The following is a 13,448-nucleotide window of genomic DNA, read 5'->3' on the forward strand; positions in this document are numbered from 1 at the left end:
TCCACACTTTGGAGAACCCTGCTCTAATAGAACTGGTGGCAGTTTTTAGACTAGAATTTCCTGGATCTTGATAAGAATATACAGGGGACATCACTGAAGTCAGGTTTCAAAAGTGTAAAGTGCTTTTGACTATAGTTACTAAATGTTTCTGAGACAAAATAAGTTTCTGTAGTATGTAATTAGAGAAATTAATCTCCATTTTTGACATTACAGTTAATGATTTAGCTTTTAAAAATAAGTGTTGAGTCTTTTCTTAGACAACCACAGTTGAGCTCATGCCAGAAACCAGTAACTGGGACACTTGCTGCTAATAGAAGCATGTGATGTACCGGCTAGCCATCACATCACAAATATCCTTACTCATTTAAATTTTGGAGAAGCCTGGAGACATGTATTGTAATGTAATTTTTAGAGACTGAATAAGGCATTTGAAACACTGCATGGGTCATTTCATATACTAGATATGGACTTTTTCATTTAAGTTATAAAGCAGTGACAAGTTATTAAGTTATCAGTGCTGTGACAACATGTGAAAAACAATTTTTAAAATTTCCATTACTTCTAATTTTGTATTTGCAAAAAACATTGACTAACATGTTGAATATGAAAAGATAACCATAGAACATTTTCATACTTAATATTATAGATACATGGAACAATTCTATATGTATTGCAGCAATATTTGAGAAGCTAGATCGAGTATTTAAGCATTTTAAAGAATTTAGAACTGCTCATTAATGTTTGAAAGCTTTCGCTAACTCGGTGGTTTTTTATGAGGTAGAACATACTATACTGATATGTTCTCAGACTACTTACTCTGTTTTATGTAGTTGCAATCTAAAAAAGGTCAGTTGACTCTGTAATGTATTAAATTATTGGCCCATGAAGATTAGAGAATCTGATTTTCTATTTTATGTTTTGAAGATTCATCATTGATCATCAAATTAGAAGTATGCCAGTGGCCTACATTTCTGTTCATTTAATCAGATTATGTCTAATGTTTTCTGTATTTAGCAGCTCTTTTTTTTAATCTTTATTAGTGGATAATTATGACATCAAAAGTGTATTTGTTTATGAAAGCAAAACAATTGATTATTTGTATTTGTTTATCAATTCTTGAGGATAATTTAAAAATACATCCTTTTAATAAATTCTGTCTTCTAAATGTAGGTATTTAAGTCAGTATACTGAGAATAGTGATAGAATCAAACCTAATTTGTAAATATTTTGTTAACTCTTTATGCACATTCATGTAGCTTTATGCATATTAACTATAAATCCATGTCCATTCTTTTGGTTATAGATGGTTTAGGGTTTTAGTTAAAAGGGTAGTATCTCTTAAATAAAAGTTAAAATATCCTTAAGCCATATAGATCATTATTTAATTTGCGTTATCAGGTGTACCCTAGACATATTTGTATGATACTTGGTTCTCTCAGTAGTTTTTATTTCTCTGGATGCCTGATTTTTAAGTTTTCAAGCTGTGTTTTTCTATTCTCTTCCTTGTAGTTTTTGAATTTAAAACTTCTCAGAGAAATTTTGTTACTACTGTTGACTGCCTCTGTACGTATAATACAGTACTAGGATTATTTGTGGGCTTTTAGCAACCAGGGTAATTTTAATGGACATGAACTGTAATTGTAAAAAGAACTTGCTTGCAGCTTTAACAATTAGAAACCCTTCCCAAATAAAACTTGTCTTCAAAAAAAAAAAAAAAAGAAAAAAAGCTTCTGAATCTTGTATCTGCTTATATTTCTGTTTTTGCTTGACTGTTAGAAGTCAGAAAAATAAATTTGTTAAGTATGGGTACTGAACTGCATGGTATACATTTTGTATTTAGTATTACACAGTTATATTTCTAACACGATCTAGCTTCTTGCCTGATTCCTTACTTGAAATTTTTCTCAGTTATTTTGTAGGGTGTGTATTGTAAACTGCCCTAAATACTTTTCTCTAACAAGGTTGACTTTTAAATAAAGTACAGATATTATTTAGTTTTTAGGATAGATTGTTGCTAAAAATGTATCTATAATTTAGTGAGAAAATGATACACTTTTCAGTGGTTCTTCACTTTTTTGGGTCATATAATCTTCTTACAATCTGTTGAAAGTTATGGATTCTGTCTTAAGAAAATGCTCAGGAGGTCCATGGATTTCAGGTTAAGAATTCCACAACTGTTTCCAGTGTTAGTGGATTGTATTTTCATTCAAAGTAAAGTAAACCAAACCAAAACAAAAACTATGATTTGTAGAGGCACTTATTACTTTACTTTTCAATAACTTGAAATGTTCTTATTGGGTTTTGATGGTGATTTTTAGTTACTGTAGGGTGAAGGCTACTTATTTATTCATGGTAGAATTAACGTTTTTATTAAATTAATGACTGTATGCTAGAATATTAAAATAATGGAGAAAGATGTAAAAGTAATAGTATCTTGCCTCATATCTCTAGTATTTGAATTTTTCAGTAGATAAAACCACTTTTTTTTCCCTTGAGGAAGAATTAAAAGCCTGTCGTTAGGTCATAAGAGGAGAAAAGAAGATTCCTTTGTAAAGGATCGTTTAATTAGGATCATAGATAAAAGAAAATTTGGTATATAAAGAATGGGTCATTCCCCATGGAATTCTGGGAAGCTGAATAGCAGTTTAGAAAGTTTTCACAGACTTTAATATTTAAGTATATAGATTATAAACTTTCCCATGACTGGTTCTAGATTCCTCTCTCCCAAACCCCTTATGTAAACTATCTCTGAATCTGAGGATGTATAAAAGAACTTTTAATTATTTCAGTTTTAAATGCTTTAGGTAGTTATTTCTATAATTTAAAATAATATGCATATACTATTCTCTTTGATTCTATGTCAAATTATTTTAAGTAGGCTCAATGCCCAGCGTGGAGCTCAGTGCAGGGCTTGAACTCACTACCCTGAGATCAAGACCTGAGCTAGATCAAGAGTTGGACACTCAACCGACTGAGCCACCCAGGTGGTTTTTGCCCCTATGTGAAATTAAGAATTTTTTTTCTAATTTTAATTTAATTTTTTTCCTGCTTTACTGAGGCATAGTTGACAAAATTGTATGTAAACTGTACAATATGCTGTTTTGTAGACATTGTAAAATGATTATGACAGTCAAGTTAATTAACAAATTCATTACATAGTTACCTTTTTTTTTTTTTTTTTTTGTGGGTGGTAAGGATAGTCATCTACTCCCAGCAAATTTTAAATATACAATACAGTTTTATTAAAATACAATACAGTATTACTAACTATAGTCACCCAGCTGTCTATTAGATCCTCAGAACTTATGGATCTTATAACTGAAAGCTTGCCCTTTGACCTACATCTCTCCATTTCTCCTAGCCCCTGGCATCCACCATTCTACTCTGTTTCTATGAGTTTGACTTTTTTTTTTAGATTCTACAAATTAGTGATTCCCTGTAGTATTTGTCTTTCAGTCTGGTGTATTTCACTTAGTATAATGCCCTCGAGGTTTATCTATGGTGTCCCAGTGGCAGAACTTACTTCTTTTTTTATGGCTGAATAATGTTCCATTGAATATAGCCAGTTTTCTTTTTCCATTCATCTGTGACAGACACTTAGGTTGTTTCCATATCTTGGCTATTAGGAAATAGTGCTTCAATGAACATGGCAGTGCAGATATCTCTCTGAGATATTTATTTTAGTTTCCTTTGGATAAATACCCAGAAGCAGGATTACTGGATCATAGGGTAGTTCTATTTTTGATTTTTTGAGGAACCTCCCTACTATTTTCCATAATGACTGTACTAATTTATATTCCCATTAACAAGTGCACAAGGGTTTGCTTTTCTCCATATCCTTGCCAACATTCGTTAATTCTTATCTTTTTGATAATAGCCGTCTTTTAACAGGTAGGTATAAAGTATATCTGATTGTGGTTTTGATTTGCAGTTGCATGATAACTAGTGATGTTGAGCACCTTTTTTGTATACCTGTTAGCTGTTTGTATATCTTTTTTGGAAAAATGGCTATTCAGATCCTTTTCCTATTTCTTAATCACATTATTTACTATTGAGTTGTATGTGTTCCTTATATATTTTAGACATTAACCCCTTATCAGACATATGATTTGCAAATATTTTTTCCCATTCCATAGGTTGCCATTTTATTTCATTGGTAGTTTCCTTTTGCTACAGAAGACTTTTAGTTTGATGTAGTCCTACGTGTTCATTTTACCTTTGTTATCTATGCTTTTGGTATCATATCCAAAACAGTCATTGCCGAGACTAGTGTCAGGAAGCTTTTTTCCTATGTTTTCTCTTAAGAGTTCTGGTTTCAGGTGTTATATTTAAGTCTTTGGCCCATTATGAGTTAATTTTTGTGAATGATGTGAGATAAGGATCCAGTTTCATTCTTTTGCATGTGGATATCTAGTTGTCCCAATACCATTTATTGAAAAGGCTGTCCTTTCCCTATTTTATGTTTTTGGTGCCCTTGTCAAAGATTAGTTGATATGTATATGGATTGATTTCTGGGTTCTCTGTCCTGTTCTTTTGATTTATGTGTCTTTTTCTTTTTTTAATGTCAATACCATATTGGTTTGATTTTTGTAGGTGTGTAATATAGATTGAAGTCAGGAAGTGTGATGCCTTCAGCCTTGTTCTTCTTCAGGATTGGTTTGGTATTTGGTCTTTTTGTGGTTCGCTATGAATTATAGGATTTTTTTTTTTTTGTTCTGTGAAAAAAGCCCTTGGAATTTTGGTAAGGATTGCATTGAATATGTAGATCACTTTGGGTTATTTAATCATAACAATACTAATTCTACCAATTTAAGAACATAGGCTATCTTTGTTGTATTTGTGCCTCTTCAATATTTTTCATTAATGTCTTAACACATTTCAGTGTATAGGTCTTTCACCTCCTTGGTTAAATTTATTTCTAAGTATTTAATTCTTTTTGATCCTATCATAAATGGGATTGCTTTCATAATTTCTTTTTCAGAGCATTTGTAGTTAGTATATGGAAGTTCAACTGATTTTTGTTTGTTGATTTTTGTGTCCTGTAACTTTACTAAATTTGTTTATTATAGCTAACAGTTTTTGGTAGAATTGTCAGAAATATATCATACCAAAACTAATGGGATATAGCAAAAACAGTTCTTTTTTTTTTTAATTTTTTATTTTTTTTAAAGATTTTATTTATTTATTTGAGACAGAGAGAATGAGAGACAGAGAGCATGAGAGGGAGGAGGGTCAGAGGGAGAAGCAGACTCCCTGCCGAGCAGGGAGCCTGATGTGGGACTCGATCCCGGGACTCCAGGATCATGACCTGAGCCGAAGGCAGTCGCTTAACCAACTGAGCCACCCAGGCGCCCGCAAAAACAGTTCTTAGAGGGAAATTTATGGTGATAAGTGCCTATAATAAGAATAAAAAAAGACCTCAAATAAAGGAACCTAAGTTTATACTTCAAGGTAAAAGAAAAAAAACTAGAAAAAGAACAAACTAAGTTCATAGTTAGCAGAAGGAAGGAAATAATGAGATCAGAGCAGAACTAAGTGAAATAGAAACTAGAAGAACAACAGAAAAGATCACAAAATGAAGAGCTGTTTTTTTAAGGATAAAATTGATAAAGTCTTAGCTAGACTAACAAAAAAGAGAAGACTCAAATAAAATTAGAAATAAAAGAGGAGATACTGCAGCTAATACTGCAGAAATACAAAGGCTCATAAGAGACTCTTGTAGACAGTTATATGCCAACAAATTGTGTAATCTGAAGAAATAAAGTCATAGAAACAAACAACCTACCAAGACTGATTAAGGAAGAAATAGAAAATCTGAATAGACTTGTAAATACTAAGGAGATGGAATTAGCAATCATAAATCTCCCAACAGCAACAACAACAAACGAGGACCTGATGGCTTTACTGGTGAATTCTACTAAACATCTAAAGAAGAATTAATACCAGTTCTTCTGAAACTCTTCCAAAAAATTGAAGAGGAAGTAATACTCCTAAAGTCATTTCATGAGGCCAACACTACCCTGATGTCAAAGCCAGATAAGGGCACTACAAGAAAAGAATATTACAGACCAATATCCCTAATAAATATAAATGCAAAAATCCTCAACACAATACTAGCAAACTGAATTGACCAGAACATTTGAAGGATCATACACCATGATTAAGTGGGATTTAAGCCTGGAATGCAAGGATGCTTCAATGTTTGCTAATCAATAAATGTAATACACCACATTAAGAGAATAAAGGATAAAAATTGTGTGAGCACCTTAATAGGTTCAGAAAAAGACTTAGACAAAATTCAACATCCGTTCATGATAAAAGTCTTGAGAAATTATGTATAGAAAGAATGTACCTCAACATAATAAAGGCCACATGTGACAAGCCCATAGGTAACATCATATTCAGTGGTGACAAGTTGAAAGCTTTTCCTCTAAGATCAAAAACAAGACAAGGATACCCCCTCTCACCACTTGTATTCCACATAGTACTGGAAGTCCTAGCCACAGCAGTCAGACAAAAACAAACAGACAAACAAAAAAACCCAACAAAAACAAAAAAACAATAAAAGGTATTCAAATTAAAGGTAAGAAGCAAAATTGTCTTTTTTTTTGGGGGGGGGCAGATGCATTGTCTTAGAATTTTCTACTAAAAGTGATGAAATTTTAGCTCACACATTTCCACTTACCCTTCTGTCTTTAAATGTTTGGATAGTTATTATGTTTACTTCCTCTATTGCTTACCTTTGACACTTTAAATAACAGTCTTACATCTCTGTTTTGTTGTAGCAAATTTACATTATTATCTCTTTACTCTGTACTTTGTAAGGTGCAGATATTCTTATTTCTCTTGTTTCTTTTACCACTTCCACTTCCCCTCAGTAGGTGAGCATTTGTCAATTGTATCAAGGTTGGAAAAATTTATATTCTCTTCTGTAACATTTATCTTGTGTTTTTTGGGTAAAATTGATTCTAAAAGCTGAAAATCAATTAACCATGCTTGCACTGTTAGGACATGCGGGAGAACCAAGTAGTATGCTAGAGAGCGAGTGGGAGAGAGAGAGCATGAGTGGGGGAGGCAGAGGGAGAAGCGGGCTCTCCAAGTAGGGAGCCCAATGCAGGGCTTGATCCCAGGATCCTGGGATCATGACCTGAGCCGAAGGCAGACACTTAATTGACTGAGCCACCCAGGCACCCCAGTTAACATACAGGTTTATATTGGTTCAGGTACACAATATAGTGATTCAGCAGTTCTGTACTTTACTCAGTGCTCATCGTGATAAGTGTACTCTTTCATCCCCATCACCTATTGCACCTATTTCACTCATCCTCACACCCACCTCCCATCTGGTAACTGTCAGTTCTCTATAGTTAAGAATCTGTTTCTTGGTTTGTCTGTCTGTCTCTCTCTTTTTTCCTTTGTTTTATGTATTAAATTCCACATATGAGTGATATCATGTGGGATTTGTCTTTCTCTGACTGACTTATTTCACCTAGTTAAACTTTCTCACTTCATCTGTTATTGCAAATGACAAAATTTTATTTTTTTATGGCTGAATAACATTCCATTGAATATGTATACCATATCTTCTTTATCCATTCATTCATCTTTCGATAGACTTGGGCCACTTCCATAATTTGACTATTTTAAATAAATAATGGTGCCATAAACAGAGGGAATCTTTCCTGATTAGCGTTCTATGGGCCCTTTCTGCTCCAGCTCAGGAAAAATTTTAATTTTCTCTGTTCTCCACAATACTTAAAATTATTAGTTGGAAGTTGGAGGTGTTGGATTGCTTCATCCTATGTGTTTTCCTTTATTTGTTTTCTTATTTTTGTTTTACATATTAAGATTGCTTCCCCACTTGGTCTTTGCTTATTCCATTTAATGTAGCATTTTATCATTCTCCCTCTGTATTACTGTTCTTCTCAGAAGCCTCTGAGGATCTAATTGTTTTTATTTTTTGTAGTTTTTCTCTTATTTTGTGTGAGTGATCTCCTTTTTCCAGATTTTTCATTTGCTTTTTTGTTTGTATTTTTCTTTCGCATAATTAGCTTTCTTCACAAATATTGTAGTTCTGGATTGTTGGTTCATTAGTTTCTTGGTGTCATGTATACACGATGGTGCTTATTGACTGTCAGTTTCCACATTAGAATGAGTACTCAGGGAACCAGTCTTTAGGCAAGGAATTCTTCAGAATGCCAAATGGGGATAGGTTTTATTCTGTGATGCCAGAGTATAATTTCCCCTCCCCCCATATTCTCCTTTGGACCCTCCTTTGGCTTCTTTAGAGGTTTGTTTTGTTTTGTTTTGTTTTGTTTTACATAGGAAATAGTAATAGTAGTTAGTAACAATTTTCCCATTCCCCCGTTTTGCCCCTGCCTCTCTTCCCTTTTTCATTCCTGCTTACTATTTCACCTAACTTCCCTTAGGAAGCCTTTGTGGACTTCTTTCTGGCAGGTCACCTCCTTACTCCCTGTTGTATTTTCTGGCACTTAGTTTGGGACTTTGCTTCCTTCATTGTTTCATTTGCAGTAAATGCGTTTCTTCCCGTCTTCCAAAAATTTATTAATATTTCATGTCTCCAAATGTTTTTATTGATATGGATATACATAGTTACAGTTGTTAACCCTTTTTTTTTTAAGGTTTTATTTATTTATTTGACAGAGGCACAGCGAGAGAGGGAACACAAGCAAGGGAAGTGGGAGAAGGAGAAGCAGGCTTCCCGCCGAGCAGGTGGCCCGATGCGGGGCTCGATCCCAGGACCCTGGGATCATGACCTGAGCCGAAGGCAGACGCTTAACGACTGAGCCACCCAGGCGCCCCAACAGTTGTTAACTCTTAAAAAAAAAGAGTATTTCAACAGAAAGGTGTATATATCATAGGAAGACAGCACGTTGCAGTTTTGTAGGTTAATGATTTATTTCTTCTGGTGTGTGTGTGTGTGTGTGTGTGGTCTTTTTGTTCATAAATGTCTTGGAACCCTGTGTACATGAATGGGGCTTGTTGAATGGTGGGTTCCCCTCCTTCCTCCAGGTTGGTTCAGATTAGGATCTGACAACATTGAGGTGTTGTAGATACTGAGAATATAGGCTGGCAAAAGGGGAAAGTCCCAGGCTGCAGATCCAGCTAGAAAGGTATTTTGAGAGGTCAGACAGTTAGCAAAAACAACATTAGGAGGTAAAGTGGATAAAAATATGAACTCAGGAATTCTACTTTTAATCATATTCCCACTGTACCACTTACTAACTTCATGATGCTGGTCATGCAGTGTAATTTCTTTAAATTTTAGTTTCCTTTAAATTTAATTCCCTGTTGGTAAAAGTATGGATTCATAATAATACCTTACAGTTTTGAGAATTGATGAATTAATCTGTTTAAAGTACTTAGCATAGTAAGTGCTCAGCAAATATCAACTACAGAGATTGTACAAAAAAAACCGGCTTCTGTAGTAGAATGTCTAGATTCCTGAATGGGAATGATACTGTTTCCAGCTGAGTAATAGCTGCCCCTTTCAAGTGGGGTATTTGCTTTCTAGTTTGCTGTAGTCCCCAGTATTCCTTATTGTCTTCTTCTCTGCTTGGTTTACTCATACGTATTACCTGCCTTACTTGTTTGGGCATTTGGATTTGTGACTCCTGTCTATTGGTGTTAGGTATAGCTGAAAGAATATCTTCAATTTTCAGAACTGATTTTTCTTTGGTGCTAGGATGAATCACTGCAGAAGACAGAAATGCAGGCAGTAATAACAGAGTAAATTAGGCAAGGAAACTCCGTCTCATCCAGGAAATTCTTGGGAGCACTGGTAGCACACTGGTCGGCATATGTGAATAATGCTCACTGAGGTGTTTCAGGTGAATGAAGAGCCTGATGTTAGGAGTCTGGTGGTAAGTCTCTGGGAGGGCTCTAAGTAGGAATCATACACATAAAACCTGGAAATGCTTAGAGGTAGAAATAACTAATTTATTAATCTACAATATCTATTGACTGCCCTACATGCCCAGTAGTGTACTAGGTTCAGAGATCACAAAGTTACATATAAGAGTCGTTGTCATCAAATTTGACAGGAAATTCTAATACTGTGCATAATGTAAGAGTATCCTTAGAAATCTCCTCGTCTAATCCTATTTTATAATTATTAAAATAAGCATAGACATATTAATCGTTGCCCAAGTCTTTGCTACTAGTTGGTGTTCCAAGACTTCTTTTTTCTAATCCTCCGTAGGCAGGTAGCATCAAAGAGGCCTGGAAGCACATAGTGAGGGTCCCCAGACCTGGGAGAACTGTTACATTAGAGGGGGTACAAAGATTGGAACTTAGGTGTGAGAGAAGGTTATATTACCTTACATAAAACTCATTCTTAGAAAATTGGAGTTAGAGATTCTTTCTGGGGACTCGAAGAAGTAAGTGGCTATGTTGGAGAGGCCCACATGGCAATGAACTGTAGGCAGCTTCTAGGAACTATAGGCATCGTGTAGGACCTGAGGGTGGCCTCCATCCCAGAGCCAGCAGAAAGCAGGGGCCCTTACTTTTACGTGGCAAAAACGTGAGTTCTGCCCATAATCCGAAAGGGCTTGGAAGATTATTCTTCCCTACTTTAGCCTCTAAATGAGAATGCAGCCTAGCTGATACCTTGAATGAAGCTGTGAAGTCCTGAGCAAATGACTCAGTTGAGCTGTGCCCAGACTTCTGATCCACGGAAACTGTGAACTAATACGTGTGTATTGCTATTAGCTGTTAAGTTTTTGCTAATTTGTTACACAGCAATAGAAAGCTAGTACTTTTGTTGTGTCCAAGTATATTGTATTCTTTAGTATAGTGTTATAATGAATATAGCGCTTTACCATCTAATTTTGAAATACCTTGTCCACCCTGTCCTGTGATTTAAAAGCATGACAGTCATAGCAGTTTGTGGTGTGCTGTGCGGCAGTGGGAAGTGACAGGCGTGCCACAGGTGGCCTCTCACAACTACTCAACTCATGTAGCATGAAGCAGCCCTAAATATATGTAAATGAATTAACATGGCTTCATTCTTATAAAAATTTATGAACAATAAAATTTGAATTTCATCTAATTCTCATGTGTTACAAAATGCTATTATTCTTTTCATTTTTTCCCCCAACCAGGTAAAAATGGTTTGGGGGATAGTTTGCAGTGTACGAAACAAGCCACAGGCTGAATTTAGCCTGTAGGCTGGAATTTGTGGCTAGAGCGAGTAGCCAAACTTGGAGGCGGTACTAATAGATAGTTGCTGTAATTGGGAAGGTACTAGCGCTGTTTGAGATCCGTAATTAGAAAATATTTTAATAAAAAATCTAGTTTGTAAAAATATTTTGAAGACTAAAAAATCTATTATGGGTTTTTGAAGAGTTTCTTGAGTGTGGCGAACTGGATGGGCTAAAACAGAAAACAGCTTCATTTCTCACTAACTAGTATTATCATGTATCTAATTGGATTATTTCTACTTTCGCCACTCATAGATGATATCTTAGCTTCCATTGATTTCTTGTCACATATTTATAAGAATAAGTTCACTTTTGGCAATGGACTTATTTTCAGGTATTTAAAAAATACCCGTTCTGGTTTTGATGTTCAGTTTTAAGCTAATTCATTGCTTCTTTCAACCATTGTCTCCCCACCTCTCACTTTCAGACCTGGCTCTTGGCTCTGGAACTTCGTTTGGGGAAGGGATTTGGTTGCCTCCTGATTCTGTCCCCCATTTGTTATGCTGGCCCTTAATCCTCTACAGTTCAGATTGGGTAGAGGGATATCAAAGTGAAAGGGCAAAAGTCCTTTCATGTATGAAACACTTCCATATGCTGTTTCTTTCATGAAGCAATTTTGGTTCTTCAGAGGCTTAAGGACTTCTGTAAAACAAGCAAGCAAACCCATAAATATTGCTGTACACAAGTATGTGCATGCATTACAAAAAAACTCTGGAGCATACGCACCAAACTGAAAGTAATGGTTATTACTTTCAAGGCAAGTGGGATGGAGGACAAGGGGTGTGGTTATCCCAAGGGGTATTTTTACTTTATCTTTATTTTTTTTTTTTAAAGATTTTATTTATTTATTTGAGAGAGAGCACATGAGAGGGGGGAGGGTCAGAGGGAGAAGCAGACTCCCTGCTGAGCAGGGAGCCCGATGCGGGACTGGATCCCGGGACTCCAGGACCATGACCTGAGCTGAAGGCAGTCGCTTAACCAACTGAGCCACCCAGGTGCCCCTTTACTTTATCTCTATTATTTGAATTCTTATTACATGTAGATTGTGTTTTGGGTATTTGATTAAATATAAACAAAAAGCTACATATTGAAAATAACATGAAAAATTGCAAAAGGAAAATTACTTCTAGAAGTAATAGAAAAAGTATAGAAGTATAGAAAGGCCCTTTAAGCTTCTAAATTAAAGTACTGATATGTTCATTAACTCTAAGAAAAGTAACATTTTCAGATAACTTTTATGTTAATGTTATAGGATGGAAAAAACATGAGCTTTCAGATATAGCATGAAGTTTTTTGGATGTGGGTTATTTCTAAAAGTCACATTTTGAAGTGTCGTTGACATATAATATGATGCATAGGTTTTAAGTATCATTTTATGATTTTGGGCAAATGTATACACCTGTGTAATCCTTTCCCAGTTAAGATGTAGAACATTTCCTTTCCCCAGAAAGTTTCCTCATGCTACTCTTCACTCAGATACCCCAACACCCTAGGCAACACTGATGTGATTTTCTATCACTGCAGCTTATTTTTGCTGACTCTAGAACTTCACGTAACTACAATCAGATAATATGTACTCATTTGTTCCTGACTTCTTTCACTCAAATATCTGAGAGATTTTATTAAAAAAAATTAAGTTCTTTTAATATATACAGAGCTATTGATATTTTGTTTCATCTTATAATTCCGTGTTGGATTTTTCAAAAAATTTGTCCATTTCCTTTTTTTTTTTTTTTAAAGATTTTAATTAATTATTTTAGAGAGAGAGAGAACACAAGAGGTGGGGGGAGGGAGAAAGACAAACAGACTCTACACACTGAGTTTGGAGCCTGATGTGGGGCTGGATCTCATGACCCCAACATCATGACCTGAGCTGAAATCAAGTCAGTTGCTTACCCGCCTAAGCCACCCAGTTGCCCCAGGAAATTTGTCCATTTCATCTGAGTTATCAAATTATTGGCATAAAGTTGCTCATAATTGTCCTTTATCCTTTTAAAATTTCTAAGATCTTCAGTGATGTCCTTTCTTTCAGTATTGTTATTGGTTATTTGTATATTTTCTCTTTTATTTTTGATCATTTTTGCTAGGAGTTACCAGTTTTATTGTCCATTTTCAGAGAATGAATATTTTGGCTTTATTTACTTTCTCTATTGTTTATTTTCTACTTTATTGATTTTGTTCCCTGGATAATTTCTTTGGATTTCCTTTCAGGTTCATTGACACTTT

General features: G+C 35.0%; 1 protein-coding gene across 14 annotated transcripts in view; it reads left to right on the forward strand.

Moving 5' to 3' along the window:
- Window positions 1-13,448, forward strand: part of CSNK1G3 (casein kinase 1 gamma 3) — a 111,587-nt gene that overhangs the window by 17,976 nt on the left and 80,163 nt on the right. The window contains exon 2 of one of the 14 annotated variants that reach the window (XM_054511267.2): window positions 8,665-8,904. The exons of 12 other annotated variants lie outside the window; for them this stretch is intronic. The gene's annotated coding sequence lies outside the window, so the exon portion shown is untranslated. Of the gene's footprint in view, window positions 1-8,664; window positions 8,905-8,949; window positions 9,885-13,448 lie in introns of those variants that run through there. One more of the 14 variants, XM_064595830.1, reaches the window with a different exon arrangement.

The sequence above is a fragment of the Mirounga angustirostris genome, unplaced genomic scaffold, assembly GCF_029215605.1.
Source record: "Mirounga angustirostris isolate CCGP_5_RB_7025 unplaced genomic scaffold, mMirAng1.0.hap1 SCAF_7, whole genome shotgun sequence".
Lineage (NCBI taxonomy): Eukaryota > Metazoa > Chordata > Mammalia > Carnivora > Phocidae > Mirounga > Mirounga angustirostris.